General features: G+C 41.8%; 1 long non-coding RNA gene across 1 annotated transcript; it reads right to left on the reverse strand.

Annotated features, from left to right (window-relative positions):
• Positions 1–284: 284 nt before the first annotated feature.
• LOC116974008 lies at positions 285–5,622 on the reverse strand. The gene is made up of 3 exons (XR_004412249.1): positions 5,564–5,622; positions 1,680–1,758; positions 285–334 (listed from the first exon to the last, which is right to left on the reverse strand). It is a non-coding gene; the product is annotated as an uncharacterized LOC116974008 (long non-coding RNA).
• Positions 5,623–18,729: the final 13,107 nt, after the last annotated feature.

An 18,729-nucleotide genomic window follows, 5' to 3' on the forward strand; every position in this document is an offset into this window, starting at 1 on the left:
GGATACTGAGTTGGATGATCAGCCATGATCATATTGAATGGCGGTGCAGGCTCGAAGGGCCGAATGGCCTACTCCTGCACCTAATTTCTATGTTTCTATTTCTATGTTTCTATATTAACTCAGTCTAAAATCATATTCTATTCAGTCATTGTAGAACCAATATACCTTCAGAATTGGCGGCACGGTGGCACAGCGGTAGAGTTGCTGCCTTACCATGCTTGCAGCGCCAGAGACCCATGTTCAATCCCGACTACGGGTGCTGTCTGTACGGAGTTTGTACATTCCACCCGTGACCTGCGTGCGTTTTCTCGAAGACCTTCGGTTTCCTCCCACACTACAAAGACGTGCAGGTTTATAGGTTAATTGGCTTGGTATAAATTTAAATTGTCCTTAGTTTGTGTAGGATATTGTTAGTGTGCGGGGATCGCTGGTCGGCGCGGACCCGGTGGATCGAAGGGCCTGTTTCTGCGCTGTATCTCTAAACTAAACTAAAATCATGAGGGGCAATTATTGATTTTGATACTTGGACAGTAATGTTATTTTTGATGCATCAAGAATTCTTAATCAAAATCAACTAATTTTAGATGGAAAGGTAATTGTAAATTGTCAGCTTTGAGCAAGAGCTCCATTTGTCTAAATCAGAATACAAAGTTGGTTAATAGAGTGAGAGGGAGCAATACTGGGTGCATTTCTTCCTATACTTCAAATGTTTTGGTTAAGTCGAGTCAGGGGCATTTTCATTGGTCAATTGATCCAGCTGTTTTCTGCAACAGCTTATGCACCTAAGTGATCTTGAAAATGAAACACAGTTCCTGTCGCTACTTTTGAGACTTTCAAATAACCATTAAACACAACTATAATTTTAAACATTTAAACTAACTTAGAATTTATTATTTTAGTTTAACAAACTACAATGTGTTACCAAAGTGGAGGAAGATTTGGAAGATGTACATCAGCAGAATAAAAAAGGTAAATTGTTGTTTGTCTGCAGTAATTGGTAACAGTTCTAGTCATACCATTAGAATAAAGATGTGGAGGGTTTGGAGAGGGTGCAGAAAGGTTTACCAGAATAGTGCCTGGATTGGAGGGCATTACCGAAAAGAGGTGTTTGGACAAACTTGGATCATTTTCTCTGGAACTGGAGTTTGAGAGGAGACCTGATAGACGTTTATGGAATTATTGATAGGGTCGAAAGTCAGAATCTTTGACCAAGAGTGGAGATATCGGATTAGAGGGCATAGCTTTAAGGTCAGAGGGCAAAGTTTAAATGTGATGTGCAGAGCCTGTTTTTTTTTAACGCAGAATGTGATAGGATGCCAGGAATTACCTTTGACCTTAATGACCAGGCAGCACACTGTTTTTTTATGTCGGTCCATTGTCTCATTTGCAAAAGGCTAGACTTTGCAATTTTTTATCTTAGGAGATGGATCATGGGCCACATTGAAGGGAAAATAAGTATCCATCATTTTTTGGTGGAGCAGGTAGTGAGATCAGGAATACAAGACCAGCACTTGAGGTTTGCAGGGAAAGAAAGATGAATATATGAATATTTGTGGAGGGCAGACACCAGCCTTTGGATCAGAAGGTGACTGAAGCAGATGTGGCACTGTGATGTGAGGAAAGAGGATGGTAGTTTATTGTGGGATTAGATGATCCATAAATTAAATTAATGTGCTTACCTGAAGGCCATCAATTACTATTCCTGCACGACCAAGACCAAGTGGTCCCAAAGGCTGGAACTCCACTGTATAATATGACCTAAATTCCCAATGTGAACAATGAATAGAGAATGATTGACATGAGGAGGTAAAACAAAATTAATTTGGAAACAAGTATTTTTTTATTACATAAGTTTAAGAATAAAATCATTGCCAATAGAATTTGTCATCCAATGTGATTGTTATGTTTATTCAGTCAGTTGAAAACCATCTCCTGATGATATGCTGAATATCTCTGATTCACAGCCCACATAACCTGTGAGATGTGGGTGTCCGCTGGCAGCAGGTAAGTTCTTTTATGTGTGCCAGGACGTACATGAATATGGATATTAGGCATGAGGCTGAATTAATGAAGCCTGATAGTTGGTGAGTGATGGAGTATTGTGCATTGAGCAGTGTCTGTGCTTATGAATATAATTTTCAGGATATGCAGCTAGAAAATATTCTCTGTTATGAAATACACCTTAAAGCATCACTATGCAAGAATTGCCTCATGAGTTTTGTGTGAGGTCCCTCAAACAATAAAATGTTATCATGGAAGAGGCTCAAATACCTTCAGCTTTTCAATTATATTGTAGTGTTAGAGCAAGTCAGGTCAAGCACAGATCATGAGAGGTTGCAGAGATGGGATCAGGGTGAGTGGGTATAGAGAGGGGGAATTACTGTAGACATATTGATGTGATGCACAGTTGGAAGCATTGACACATAGAGCATTGAGGAATGGCCACACCTTTGGGTAGTGGTGATGATGAGGCAGGCTTGGAAATGCCAACTTTGTGGGATTGAGGTGGGGAGATTGGATTTGTGATTTGGCATAATGGGAAAATTGGATATGTAATCAGGGGTCATGGTACAATAGACAATAGACAATAGGTGCAGGAGTAGGCCATTCGGCCCTTCGAGCCAGCACCGCCATTCAATGTGATCATGGCTGATCATCCCCAATCACTACCCCCCGTTCCTGCCTTCTCCCCATATCCCCTGACTCCGCTACTTTTAAAAGCCCTATCTAGCTCTCTCTTGAAAGCATCCAGAGAATTCCACAGACTCACCACTCTCTGTGAGAAAAAGTGTTTCCTCATCTCCATTCTAAATGGCTTACTCCTTATTCTTAAACTGTGGCCCCTGGTTCTAGATTCCCCCAACATCGGGAGCATGTTCGCTGCCTCTAGCGTGTCCAAACCCTTAACAATCTTATATGTTTCAATGAGATGCCCTCTCATCCTTCTAAACTCTAGAGTGTACAAGCCCAGCTGCTCTACATGTCTGCAGAAAGGTGTTGGGGTGTAGGGAAAAAAAATACACCAAATACATTGCTTAAAAAATAACTTTGAAAGAAGGCAATGGTTGCCTCTGACTTCACTGTTGTGGATGAGGCAAGTTTGATGTTCCATTACCTAAAATCAAAGTAGATCTCAACTCTCAGGCATGTTGGTGTTAACAGCACATCCAATTCATAGCCTTGGATTATGCAAATTATCAAAACATGTGTTGTCTGATTGTTGATACCAACACACATCCCAGGTGCTTTCATTCCTCAGACTATAATTTTCAGCAAATTTAAACAAGTGTGTTTTTTTTCACACGTGGTTTGAACTAAAATATTCAAATACTCTTCAACGGTGACCTCATGAACATCATGTATCTGTTATGAATGCATCTATCCATGTCAATATTGGTTAAGGGACAATCAGAAAATCTTTGCAAAGTTCGATCTTCACATTGAGGGGAATCTGCATCAAGTTGTCTTGCACTATATCCATGTTGCAAGGAATAGATACAGACCAAACTCAAATCTGTGTATCTGTATGAGAGGTATGGCAGAAGCAGAATAGTAATCCACAAGTTATGACTTCATGACTTGACTTAAATTTCACTGAAGCATTGACATCAAGTTCAATTCTGCTTCAATAAAGAATGTCAAAGTGGGTGAAGGAGTAGAACAGGAGCACCTTAAGTTGAGGTGCCAGCCTGTTTAAACCAAGTTCAAGTTCAAGTTCAAGTTCAAGTTACATTTATTGTCACATGCACCAATTGGTACAGTGAGATTTAAGTTACCATACAGCCCTACGAATAAAAAGAACACAATACACGATAAAATTTAACATGAACATCCCCACACAGCGGAATCAAAGTGAGGGAAGGCAATAAAGTTCAGTCATCTTCCTCTGTGTTCACCCGTGGTCGGGGCCTTTGAGCCCTCTGCAATTGCCGCTACGGCGGCACGATTTTCAGGTCCTCTCACCGGGATGATCGGAACTTCGACGTCGGAATGGAAGAACACTCTCAGCGGCTTGGAGTTTCCGAATCAGCCACTTCTTCCCGGAGACCGCAGCTCCCAAAGTCCACAGGCCAAGCTGGGTGGAGCTCCAACACTGGCGACCCTCGGCAAAAGATCCCGTGAGTTTGGGGAGTTAAAGTCAGTGCCGCCCGAGGCTTGAAGCTCTGCAAACCACAGCTCCACAATGTTAAAGCAGCAGGGTCAACACTCCGGAGCTTCAAAACAAGCGATCTCCGGCAAGGCATCGCCCGCTCCGCAATGGAATTCAGTATTGCTTCGCTGCTGAAGCCCAGGCCGGTCTCCGGCAAGAAAGGCCGCGCCAATCCAGATGGTGGGCTGCTGGGTGGGGGGGAGGGGGTGGGGGTTCTTTTCATCCACCCTCTCTAAGCAACTTTAAACTTATTTTTATTTTAGATTTTCCAGTTCTGATGAATTGCTATTGTTTAACAATGTCGACTCTGGTTCTCTTCCCACTGAAGCTACCTGTTAAGTGTTTTCAACATTTCCATATTTTGCTTTAGATTTTCAGCATCACCACCATCATCAAAGGTGCTCGGCTCAGCTATTTTGATTCACTCTACATTTATCAAGAAATAGATGTGTATCAGGAGACAACAAAGACAATAGGTCAAACAACATTCCAGCTATAATAGTGAATATTCTGGCTTGCAACTAACTGTGTCTCCAGCTTTGAAATATTTTAAATATTTGAATCATTTGAAATATTTAAATGTGATTTTCTCTCTACAATGCAATCCACACTTTTCCATTCCCTGCATATCCCCTCACCATCAATTTATTTTTCTCTCAAACAGGCTGCACTAATTCAACAGCCCACTCACTGATACTCCATTTGGATTCCATTTGGATCTCTCATCTCCAGATATTACTATAGCCTTAGTTCAAATATCAAAAAGGGACTTATTCCAGTAATTAGGACAGTGACCTCCCTTAAAATCAACATGGTATTTAACCCAATGCGTCATCAATAACCCCGAGTATGTTAGAGGTCAGTGGAATTCCAGAGGAACTTTTTTTTCCCAACTGCCTGGCATCATGCCGAGTCCAAAGCACAATGACTGTGTTTGTTGGAGAACAAATTATGTCACTGAATGTAGAATTACTCCGTGGAAGCTTTTCAGGCATATTAAGCTTCAATTGCTTCATTGTTGAGCCATCCTCCATCATAATGTCAGAAGGTGAAATGATAATTTCCTGTTACAACTCCTGTGATATTCCATAACCACATCTAATGTAACCTGGATTACTTTCAGGCATGAGCTGGTAACTGTCATTACAGTGCAAATACACAATTGTTAGACTAACACCATTTCCAACAAAACCCAGTCTAACTCCCCTTGATATACAAAATCATTACCAACTCTGAATCTCCCAACATCTTTAGTTCAAGCATTATCATTGATCAGAAGCTTGGCTAGATCATAACCACATTTCAATGTTTCATTGTTAACCTTCCCTCCATCTTAATGTCAGAAATGTTCATTTCCAAAAAGTGTAGCTGCAATTACAGTTCAGAAGTTGGGTTTTCTGTTGAGTGGCTTACCTCTTGACTCCCAAACCTTTTGGACATCCACAGGGCATAAGGATAGAGTCCGCTGAAATACTCTCCACGAGATGACTAAAGCTCAAAAACAATCTGGAAGCTTGGCAGCAGATAGGAAAAACAACTAGCTTGATTGGCAAACCATTTATGGCATAAAATATTGACTCTGTTCACCACAGGCTGCATTGTACACTGCCCAGAAGATACACTGAAGCAACTCACCAAGGTTTCCTTGAAAGCCTAGCAGTGCCCTCTGCCTTAATTAATTCATTGGCTTTAAATGCCCAAGACATTCCGATAAAGTAAAATCTGGTGTTTAAATACTTCACATGTGTTTGCTTCCTTTACAGTGTCCTGAAATGTCAAGCAGCTGCTTCACAATATTTCCCATTGAGGAATAGTAGTAGCTCTAATGATAGTCTGTCAGCAGCCAGTGAGGAACAGGGTGGGGCAGAGTGGATACGAAAGCAAGTGAATCACTCTGTTATTATTGGACAGTAATATGAATTCATAGGGCTAGGTAACTTAAGATAAATATTTCTCCAGAGCTATATCGCCATCTGCATTCTAGTAAAATAAAAATTTCCCAATCCAGCAAAAGAAAAAAAAAGTTCTAGTAAACAGCCCAACACATGGAAAGACACAAAGTGCTGGAGTAATTCAGCAGGTCAGGCAGCATCTCTGGAGAACATGGATAGATGATGTTTCGGGTTGAGACCCTTCTTCAGACTGATTGTGTGGGCGGAAAAGAAAGCTAGAAGAGGGTAGAGACAGGACAAAGCATGGTAAGATGCATGCAGGTGAGAGGGGGATTTGATAGACAGATGGTTGGAACAAAGACAAGAGATAAAAGCAGAAGGTGTGAGACAGGATTCAAGAGTTTTGAATTGCAAAGCTAGAAGGAGGAGAGTAGAAAGAAGGGAAATGGCGTGGGAGAGAAAGGATGGAGGTGTGGAGGGTTAGTAGGAGGTTACCTAAAATTGGAGAATTCAATGTTCATACTGTTGGGTTGTAAGCTATCCAAATGGAATATGAGGTGCCGTTTCTCCAGTTTACATGGGGCCTCACTCTGGTAAGGAGGTGCAGGATAGAAAGGTGACAGGCTGCTCCCTCCACAACTTCTTGGTTTTCTCATCCCTTTCCACCCAAACTACCCCCTCCCCAGGTACTTTACCCTGCAACTCCTGTATAGCTCCTCTCTTGCCTCCATCCAGGGACCCCAGCAATTCTTCCAGTGAGATGGAGGTTCACATGCAACTCCTATAACCTCATCTACCACATCCAGTGTTCTCAAAATGGCTTACTGTATACCAGCAAGACCAAGTGAAGACTTGGCAACCATTTCGCTGAACATTTACACTCGTTCCTCCTAAGCCTACTGGATCTCACGGTTTCTAACAATTTCAACTCCCATTCCCATTTCCATACTGACCTTTTATCCTCGGCCTCCTCCATGGCCAAAGTGAGGCTCTACGTAAACTGGAGGAACAGTAACATATTCCGCTTGGGTAGCTTACAACCCAATGGCATGAACATTGAATTCTCCAGTTTTAAATAACCTCCTAGTAACCCCCCACAATCCCCCATTTCTCCTATACCCCCCTTTTTATCTCCACCATCCCCCACACTTTCCTTGTTCCTCACCTAGATTCCTTGGCCATCTCTCCCCCCACCCATCCCACCCTCCTCCCCTCCTGCTACTTTCTCCCTCTAGCAATTTACAACTCACAACTCCTGTATTCTTTATTCCAATCATCTGCCTTTCAACACCCCCCCCCACACACACACACACACACACATCTTGCCTGCATCCACCTATTACCTGCCATGCTTTGTCCTGTCTCTCTTCTCTTCTAGGTTCTCTTCATCCCCCCACAAGCAGTCTGAAGGTCAGTCTTGAGCTGAAACATCACCTATCCATGTTGTCCATGGATGCTGCCAGACTTTCGAGGTTACTCCAGCACTTTGTGTCCTTTTCATTATTAACTAGCATCCGCAGTTTCTTTCTTCTTCAACCCAGCACATGAGGCTGATGATGGAAATACAATTTATATTTTTGAAGGATTACAGAACACAAAAAGACTCTTTATCCTATTTGATCTACTCAAAGGTACATTAAAAGTGATTATTTAATCAACAATATCACCAATGCCCATCATTGTATTGAAAGCGCTGTATTACTTAATACAAAACGGAAGGCATTATAAAAATCATGGACATCATATTTATTAATTTTATATCGAACTCACGTGAGTGAGTACGTGAAGAGCCCACCAGCCTGCATGCGCGTCAATACGTCGACGTATGGCGTGAGAATCGGAGCAGTTCGAAACTGCTCCGGCAGGTAAGGGGGTTTTTTGTTGCAGGCACGGGCCGCTGCTCCGAAAATAGCGGTAGCGAGCCCAGAGAAGCTGGCACAACCTGGGCAGCTGCCGCCATGGAGGCTCTGTAAGGAGCTGGTGGTTTATATTTTTCGGCTGACGGCTCAGCCGGTGCAGCGATCGCCGTGGAGGTTCCGTAAGGAGCGGGTGGTTTAAATTTTTTGGCTGACGGCTCGACCGGGACAGCGACCGCCGTGGAGGCTCCGTAAAGTAGCTGGCAGCTAAAAATAGTGGTTGACGACTCGGCTGGGATAGCGACCGCCGTGGAGGCTCCGTAAAGGAGCTGGCAGCTAAAAATAGCGGCTGACGGCTCGTCCGGGACAGCGACCGCTGTGGAGGAATGGGGCAGCTGTTCGGAGCATCTGACGGGCAAGGCCTGTTCAGACATCTCCTTTGGAGCTCCGAAAGGGAGCCAGCCAGAGGCCTGAGGAAGCAACACCTGGTTCAGGGTTGCGTTATATTCCTCCCCTAAGAAACTCCGTTGAGGCTCCAGAAGGGAGCAAGGCCGGACTCGGAGTCACTAGCAGGCGCAACCTGTCTAGTGAGTTAAGAATAAATAAATAAATAAATAAATAAATAAATAAATAGATAAACAAGCAGATAAATAAATAGATAAATAAATAGATAAATAGATGAAAAAAGGAAATGTGCTCCTGGCTCACTTACAGGCTGTGTCAGTCAGATGCCTGTGGAAGCAACACCTGGTTCAGGGTTGCATTATAATATCTCCCGCTCAGAAGAGGGGAGTGTTGGAGGTTGTTACATAGGTGACTCCAACTATGTGGATATTGATAAGGAATTCGAATCCCTTGAACTAATGGTGGATATGCTTCATTTTAATCATATGAAGGAGCTACTGGCTCTTGTCACATATTTGCCATCCCTTTGGGGATAGGAGATTCACTGGAGGAAGATCTGGCTAAGAGCATTAGGGATTTTACTTCACATTAGCTAAGGAGGGGAATATGCTGGATTGGGCTGGGAAATATGCCAGTCCAGATAACTGCCAGACTTTTGGATGTTCCATAATTCAATTCAATCAGTTGGGATATCTCAGTGATGATATGTAGGCAAAGAATTATTTCAGCGAGTCCAAAAACTGCTCACTGGAGTCATTACGGCCTTTTGCAAGTCAGTAGTTGGGTCTCAATTCTCGGAAGTGCAGAAAGCTGCATTAACACTTCTCTGTAATACACAGTTGGGGCGATTGCCTTCGGAAAAATGCTATAAGGCATGAGATAATTACCAAAATGGCTAATTTTTACAGAGCGAGTAACGTGCAGCCTGCATAGTATCTTTTCAGAGAAGACGTATGTAGCAAGTTGAAGACTTGCAGAGGGAATTTAAGGCGGCTGCAGGGTGGATTACCATCCTATGTGGGTAAAGCTCCAGTAATAAGATAAATGAATTAACGGTGCAATTAAGTATATATAGTTATGATATCGTGGTCATTACGGAGACATGGCTGCAAGGGGATCAGGACTGGGAGTTAAATATAGAGGGGTACTCGACAATTAGGAAAGATAGACAGGAAAGAAAGGGAGGGAGGGGTGGCCCTTTTAATAAGGGAGGGAATAACGGCAATAGAGAGGAAGGATATTGCGTTGAAGGATCAGGATAGTGAAACAGCTTGGGTACAGATAGAGAATAACAAGGGGAAAAAAACACTAGTGGGTGTAATTTATAGACCTCCAAATAGCTGTGACGCTGTTAGTCAGAACATAAATCTGCAAATAGTTGACGCATGTAAAAAGGGAACTGCTGTAATCATGGGGGACTTCAATTTTCATATTAATTGGGCAAACCAAACTGGGCAGGGTAGACTAGAGGAAGAGTTTATAGAATGTATTAGAGACGGGTTCCTAGAACAGTATGTCACAGAACCAACAAGGGGGGAGGCAATCTTGGATCTGGTCCTGTGTAATGAAGCAGGATTAATTAAAAATGTCATAGTTAGGGACTCGTTGGGAACAAGTGACCACAATATGGTCGAATTCCATATTCAAATAGAAGGGGAGCAGGTTGAAACTCAGGCTAGGGTGCTTAGTCTAAATAAGGGGGATTATGAAGGTATGAGGACTGAGCTGATCAAAGTTGACTGGGATAGCAGACTCAAGAATAAGACGGTACATGAGCAGTGGTGTACGTTTAAGGGTCTACTGTATAACCTTCAAGAAAAATTTATTCCTATGAAGAAAAAAAGGGGTAAGGGTAAGAACAGTCAGCCATGGCTCAGTAAAACTATAAAGGATAGTATTCGGCTGAAGGCAAGGGAATGTAAGGTAGCCAGAGATAGTGGGAGGGTAGAGGATTGGGAAGCATTTAAAGGTCAGCAAAAAATAACTAAGAGATTAATTAAGACGGGGAAAATAGACTATGAAAGGAATTTAGCGAACAACATAAAAACTAATAGTAAGAGTTTTTATAGCTATATAAAAAGAAAAAGGGTGGCTAAGGTGAACGTTGGTCCATTGGAGGGTGAGACTGGAGAGTTGTTGGTGGGGAACATGGAAATGGCAAAGGCATTAAACGAGTATTTTGTATCAGTCTTCACCATAGAAGACACAAAAAATATTCCAACGCTGGATAAACAGGGGGCGGTAGGAATGGAGGAGCTAAATACTATTAAGATCACCAAGGAGGTGGTATTAGGGAAATTAATGAGACTGAAGGAGGATAAATCCCCTGGGCCTGATGGATTACATCCAAGGGTCTTGAGGGAGATAGCGGTGGGGATTGTGGATGCATTGGTGATAATTTTCCAAAACTCCCTGGAGGCAGGAACGGTCCCAGTGGATTGGAAAATGGCCAATGTAACACCTATATTTAAAAAAGGAAGTAAACAGAAGGCGGGTAATTATAGACCGGTTAGTCTAACATCGGTGGTAGGTAAAATGTTAGAGACAATTATTAAAGAAACACTAACGGGGCACTTGGATAAACATGACTTCATCGGACAGAACCAGCATGGTTTTGTGAAGGGGAAGTCCTGTTTAACGAATCTGCTCGAATTCTTTGAGGAAGTAACAACCCGGGTGGATAAAGGGGAACCGGTGGATGTGGTATACTTGGACTTCCAAAAGGCTTTTGACAAGGTGCCACATAAGAGACTATTGCTAAAAATAAAAAATTATGGGATTGGGGGTAATATATTAGCATGGGTAGAGGATTGGCTAACAAATAGGAAGCAGAGAGTGGGGATAAATGGTTCATACTCGGGATGGCAACCGGTAACTAGCGGGGTTCCACAAGGGTCGGTGCTGGGACCTCAGTTGTTCACAATTTATATAAATGATTTGGAGGAGGGAACCAAGTGTAATATATCAAAATTTGCGGACGATACAAAAATGGGAGGAAAAGTAGGGGATGAGGAGGATAGGAAGAGTCTGCAAAAGGATACAGATAAGCTAGGTGAGTGGGCAACAACTTGGCAGATGAAATTTAATACTAATAAATGTGAAGTCATTCACTTTGGGAAAAAAAATGATAGGGCAAGTTATTTTCTAAATGAGGAGGAGCTGCGTTGTAATGCAACGCAAAGGGATCTAGGGGTATTAGTACATGAATCACTAAAAGTTAGTATGCAGGTGCAGCAAGCAATCAGGAAGGCCAATGGAGTTTTGGCCTTTATTGCTAGGGGGATTGAGTATAAAAACACGGAGGTCTTGCTGCAGCTGTACACAGTATTAGTGAGACCACATTTGGAATACTGTGTACAGTTCTGGGGTCCATACTTAAGAAAGGATGTACTAGCCCTGGAGGCAGTGCAGCGAAGGTTTACAAGATTAATTCCTGCAATGAGGGGATTGACATATGAGGAAAGGTTAAGTAGGCTGGAACTCTACTCTTTGGAGTTTAGAAGAGTGAGAGGCGATCTCATTGAAACATATAAGATCGTGAGGGGCCTTGATCGGGTGGATGCACCGAGGATGTTCCCAATGATCGGGGAAACTAGAACTAGGGGACATAGTTGCAGAATAAGGGGGGGCTCTTTTAAAACTGAGATGAGGAAGAACTTCTTCACCCAGAGGGTGGTTAATTTATGGAATTCACTGCCCCAGGGAGCAGTGGAAGCAGAAACTTTAAATATATTTAAGACTAAAATAGATGGTTTTTTAGCTGCCAAGGGGATAAGGGGCTACGGGGAGAGGGCAGGGATATGGACCTAGGTATGGTTAGTATAGTAAGACCTGAGTGATCTCCTGGACAAGTGTCGATCGCCTGGATTGGGGTCGGAGAGGAATTTCCCGGATTTTTTTCCCGAATTGGACCTGGGTTTTTATCCGGTTTTTTGCCTCCCCCAGGAGATCACGAGGTTCTTGGGGTGGAGAGGGGTGATAGCGGTATAAAGGGGAGGGTAGTGTCTTGTGTTCTGTGTCTTGTGTCTACTGTTTGTGGGTAAGTGTGTCTGTTTAGTGTTCAGCCATGAGCGAATGGCGGTGCGGGCTCGATGGACCTGGTGGTCTACTCTCGCACCTACTTTCTATGTTTCTATGTTTCTATGTATTCCGGTGGGTTTTCACCCCTGTATTCAAGGGGCAGGAAGCGCCATAGAAGCTCCGGAAAGGAGCAGTCGGGAGTCACTGGCTGGCCCCGCAAGAACATCCTGTTGATCCAGGCTTGCAGTAATGGCAGGCATGACCTGTCCAGTGAGCCCCGCTGAGGCTCCGAAGGAGCAGCTGGCCAAAGGAGCAGCCTGTCGATCCAGGCTGGGAGAAACTGGCAGCGCAATCTGCACAGTCAACTCCAGCAAAGGCTCCAATAAAGGCAGAAGGCCTGCAGGAGCAGCCTGTCAAGGCAAGCTCGGAGTTCTGGTAGGCGCGGCCTGTTCAGTGTGCTCCGCTAAGGCTCCAAAGGAGCAGAAGGGGCCGAAGGAGCGGCCTATCAAACCAGGCTGGGAGTAACTAGTAGCATGACCAGCACAGTAAAGCTCCAGCAAGGCTCCAAAGAGGATTTAGGCCGAAGAAGCAGTCTGTCCCATTGGGCTCAGAAATGCTGGCAGGCGTGCCTTGCACAGCAATTTTGCTTTGAGCTCCGGAAAAGAGCTGTTTGGCAAGCGTGGGGCTGAAGATGTGGTCAGACATGGTCTGCAATGGAACTTCGCTGAAGCTCCAACAAGCAGGTTGACCTAGGCTCAGAGACGCGGGCAGGTAAGGTCTCTTTACTAACCTCCGTAAAACTCCGAAATGAAGCAGTCTGTCGCCCCGGGTTTGGATTTACTGGCAGCATGGTCTGTCTAGTACCTTTCACTGTCTCTGGAAAAGATCAGGGTGATGCAGAGACAATGGCAGGGTGCCTTGCACAGCAACTTCTGTAAGTTCCAAGTAGGAACAGGTTGGCTACCCTGGTTTAGGGTAGACCAACTTGGAACTGGCTGGCCATATGGAACATATTGACCAGGGAAGCACTGCTTCAACATCTGTGATTGAGGTTATCAGGCTGCTCAGTAGAGTGAGGTAGTTTGAGATTTCCCTCAACACATGTTTAATTCTTTCAGCTCAGCTAGTAGATTTGCCAGTTCATTGGAAACCTGCAGGTTCATGTGAATAGAAAATATATATATAATAATGTGTAGGTTCTCAATACCAGAATTCCTGCTTGAGTCGCTGGTCAAAGAGAGTGTGTTGCACACACTGGCGACTGAGACAGGTGGTTTCAGTCAGAGGACTGTGGAGCAATTCCTGGTTCAGGGTTGCATTATGCTATTTTTCCACTCTGAGGAAGGAGGCTGAGGATTTGTGGTGACTCTGATGGTGAAGAGTTGACAGGGAACTCGTATTCCCTGTCAACAAGTGAATGTAGTGCTTCAACTCTAATAAGGATCTGATTATATGTTATGAGCGAATAAAATAAATAAATAAATAAATGAATACATCCTCCGCGGCAAGAGAAGCCAAAATTTCAGTCCGTATGGTCAATAGAGGAAACAATGGTTATCCAAGTGGAAACAGAGACATCTCACAAAGGATGAGTAGTCTGCCTAAGAACAAGAGGGGTATATTTCTAATATTTTCTCAAGGTTGAAGAAAAGTGGTGCATGCCAAATCAGGTTAGGATTTGACTAGTCTGATCATGTGTTTGGTTAACCAGTTTAAGATGGATAATTAGCTTTCACAAATTTAGCTGATTCAGAGGATTTAGGGCCTCAATTGAAGATGCATACTTATCCATATCTATACACGTGAGGCACAGATATATCTGGTGCTTTTGATGACAAGCCAGTGGTGGAAAGTTTAGGCTCTACCTAGGGGTTGTCTTCAGGCCTAGGCTATTTACAGAGATTCTAAAGCTAATGCTGCCCTACTCAGATCAAAAGGGCATTGTGTCATGGAGTTTATAGACAACATGCTTTTGTAGCTGATAAGACTCAGGGGTTTTATCAGTAGATGCCTCTTACGATATTAAAGATGAGGCGACATGAATTTTAATAGTGCCAATTTAGCCTACTCATTCAGGGTGTCCATTGTAAAAGGTGGGTGAAAGAAGCTTCTATTTACTGGAAGTCACGAGTGATGGCTAGTTCAGCCTATTTCACGTGCAGCTAGCTCTGCACGGTTGTATGGGAAGTTTGATAAGAAGACACGTGAGCTACTTTTAAACAGAAGTAGCAGAGTTTTGTGTTTCTTTCAGTTTGGGCTTAGATTATGTTATAGCACAATTGACACTGCTTGTGCTGCTTTGTCATTCTCTCCAGTACCATAAGTGTGACAATAAATGATTGGTTATTCACCCACTGTTGACTAACGTTATGCAAGGTGTATTTTATATGAACGTTCTAAAGCCTAGACTCATGGTAGTGTGGAATGTGTATCAGTAAATTATTATGCAGGTATTCATTTACTGTATTCCTAATGGGAGCAGTATCTCTTAAGTTGATTATGCTTTTAGCAACTGATTTCAGCACAAAGAACACAGTCTTTAATCAATCTCCGGCTCGGTCTCTGGGTCATAACTGACATGAGGGTAGCTTGTTATGGGAATGATCTCATAAAGCAAAACGGGTACGGTTGGGTACAATTTGGAGTTGACAGCATACCCACTAGATCGGAGATTGGGGGGTGTTATTATGTATACAGGTACACTGAGCTTGCTAGTACCTATGAGATGAAGGATAGTTTCTTCATTGTTATTTAATAGTTTTCTCAAGAGATTGCTGGTGCAGACCATCTCAACTTGAATAGAGTGTAAGCAGCTAATAGCAGGTGTTGAATTCAAATAATTTCAAGTCTCACTCTTCCAAGGGGGCTGGCTCATTAGCAGCCAATAGAATGGATATTCCCATTTGATCATCTTCATGCAACGGCAGGAGGCTTACATAGTGCACTTTCAGAAGTTATATAATTTGGTTGAATATGCATGGATGATTGCAGATAGAATTCTGAACAGTGTTGCATGTTATTGTCTAACTCAAAGCCAATTGGGACTGTGGTCTGATTAAGGGCAATGGACATGTATGCAAGTTAGCATCATGTTGTTAATAACCCATGTCTTTTCTGCCATTTATGGTTTATCTGTTTAAGTGTTTCACACACAGATTTGTTTACTGCATGAAACCACAGAGCTTCGAAGGCTTCACGTAGTCACTCACATGACTTTGATATAAAATAGAAAGATTAAACGAGAACTTACCGTTTGAAGTTTGATCTTTATTTTATGAGAAGTTGAAGTGAGGGACTACGTGCCCTCCACTCCTAACCCTGAATCTCATAAAGATAATTAGGTAAGTCAACGGTTATTAATCTTTCTATAGTTTAAGTTCGTGCAAGTGGTCTGTGGTTTCATACAATTACTCTGAAGATTGATGCGCATGCGGGCTGGTGGACTCTTCACGTAGTCCCTCACTTCAACTTCTCATAAAACAAAGATCAAACTTCAAACGGTAAGTTCTCGTTTAATCTTTCTATTAAATTGAACAATCTGTGAACGATGCCTGCCACATTGCTTTGCTTCCCCATTATGCTAGTGGTTTGTGTGTGATACTTGAATCCCTGGCCACAACTTTCTCAAATTAATTTCTTAGTTGACAAAGGATGTATACTGGCTGCCTTAATGCTTTCATTGGCTGCATGCTGAGATTCAGATGGTTTTAGAGATCCTTGGGTTGTGTTTTGAAAAGACATACGAAGGGCGAAAGTCACATGCAGTTAGTGACAAATGTTGCCTTTCAGGTATGTTCACTCATGCCTGATATATTAAATGTTCCTAGAGAACTTTATAGCTGTGAATCTCCAAGTCCTAGATTTAATAACTTCACATCATGGCATTTTGTTCTCCGATCTACAATCTTTCACTTACAGCTTGATGCCCATCAGGATGGTTAATGCTTTTCCATTGCGTAGCTTTTTGTGTGCAACATGGTTTATATTTAAATCTAAAGAGCAAAAAATACCAAACCTATGAGAAAACCGGGGCGAGAATTCTGGCAAATCTTTTGTAGCTTAGTAAATTCTAACTAGTATATACTAGTTTATAGACAATTTTAGTCTAACTTGATGTCTTAATTAGTTCATCCATTCTCTGCATTCAATAATTCTGACAATGCTGCCATTCTTCTGAAATAGTCATGTTAGTCTAATGCTCCTGATCATGTGGGTAATCCTGTTTATGCTGTCGAAGAGAACATTTACCCTGATTGTTTGGACAATTTTCAGTCCAGCAAGATGCTTTTAAATTTCCCACCTCTTTTTCCAGATGAGGTGAGTTTATTCCAAGACCTACAGCATAAATAATAAAAGAAAGATGAATGTAACTGCAGACAGTGGCACACAATTTCAATTCTGTCACTCAGTAAATGAGCAAAATATTACCTGGAATGGGCACAACATTTGTAAACTATGCAGAATTCTGAACTGAATTTGTAGCACATATCTCAATGATCATTTCCACTTGGTTTAAAATTGCTGCACTAGAAACAGCAGCTTTCTAAAAAATAGACCATAGCTTCAGGGTTAATAAATTGCCTTGGGACTAATTCCTATTCCTGGAATGAATTCCTCTTCAAAGAAAATCCTGGACTCAAGGACACTAACAGAATGGGTTTGAAAGATCTTGAACATTGTTTTAGGAAATGTACTGCAGGATTATTCTATATCAACATCGCCAGAAAATAATTCTATGTATTTTTTAACTCATCTTTAGTAATTTAAAATTGGAATATTCAAACATGTTAGAATAGTGAGGCACAGTAAGTAAATTGTTTACTTTTTATGATGAGTACAACAGGCAGTGCCAAATAGAAAATAAACGATGTACAGAATATAGTGTTAGAAATAGACAAAGTCCAGATAAAATATGTCCAAGGATAGTAAAAAGGTAGGTTAAAAAATTGGGAATTCATCCCTCGCTCATGATAAATATTTATAAAATTATGAAACTGAAGTTTCAGGTATATATGGCAGCAATTTGGTACGGCGATAGAGTTACTGCCTTACAGCGCCAAGTGACCCGGGTTTGATCCTGACTGCGAGTGATATCTTTGCAGAGTTTGTATGTTCTCCATGTGAACGCAAGGGTTCTTTTTGGGTGCTCCAGTTTCCTCCCACATTCCAAAGAGGCACAGGTTTGTAGGTTAAATGGTTTCTGTAAATTAACCCTGGGGTGTAGGATGCAAGACTTAGATAATATAGAATTAGCAAACTTAGCAAACTTTTTGTGTCTATCTACCAGCAAACAGCTGATCATTGGTTGACACAGGTGGGCCGAAGAGCCTGTATCCACACTGTTTCTCTATACTAAACTCAACTAAAGGTAAAGCCGAAGAAGTTTTCTGGTTACCGGTCCTGTTCATTACCAAATAACGTGGATCATGCTTGTTTTAAAGGGGACGGAACATCTTCAGTTAATTACAAAAGATGTCTTCTCTTATATTGCAACATCTGTTTGAATTAATTATTTCCTCTTGTATCAGTCGGCCCTCTTTAACCTCCACATGCTGGTGAAATGTCGATATTATACCAAACAACAGATCAATTATTCATGTTAATTATTATCATGAAATTATTATTTTGGCATTGTAGCATAATTGTTGAGTGGAATTCAATTTTTTTGTGCTACATATTTCTAATCTGCATATATTAAATTAATTTCCCCTTTGAAGTTAATTTGCATCTCGTTGGAGGAATCAATTAGCAGCTTGCCTTGCCTTCAGCATAGATGATGACAGCCACTGGAACACAATCCAGATGTTACCCTTCAAGTGACATTACGGAGAGGACACTGAATGCTATGTCAAATGTTCATATGTAGTATAAATATATTTCTCAATGGGATATCATAAGACATAATAAAGGGTACTCATGACTATAAACCTGAATTCATTTGTTAAATATGGAAAGCCAGATGTCGTTTTCACAGCCATCATATGAGAGAAAAAACAATTTCTGTGGGTGTCTGTGAGATTTCTAGAAGGCTGAAGTTCCAGTAAAATTAAAGGATCAATTTGAAGAATCAATTTCATCCTTATTTACACGAGATCATTTAAACAATGCACATTTGTAACTTGGTGCTTTTCAATAATAAAACAAGAAATTATCAAAGCCATTATTGAATGAATGAAAAAAAACAAAGAAATAAAGTTTCTAAACCTGGTGGAAGTTTTTTAACATTAGTCACTTTTGTAAATTAATATTTGAGAATATCTTCAGTTATCTGTGCTGTTCTGAAAAACATTGCATATCTCTTCCTCAGGGGATTGTCTTAAAACAATACTGTAGGAAAAATTCATAAAGAACTTAAAGGGTTTTTAACAGCTCTTAAGGAGGATGAATCAAATGGGATACCCTTATT

The sequence above is a fragment of the Amblyraja radiata genome, chromosome 6 (genome assembly GCF_010909765.2).
Source record: "Amblyraja radiata isolate CabotCenter1 chromosome 6, sAmbRad1.1.pri, whole genome shotgun sequence".
Taxonomy (NCBI): domain Eukaryota; kingdom Metazoa; phylum Chordata; class Chondrichthyes; order Rajiformes; family Rajidae; genus Amblyraja; species Amblyraja radiata.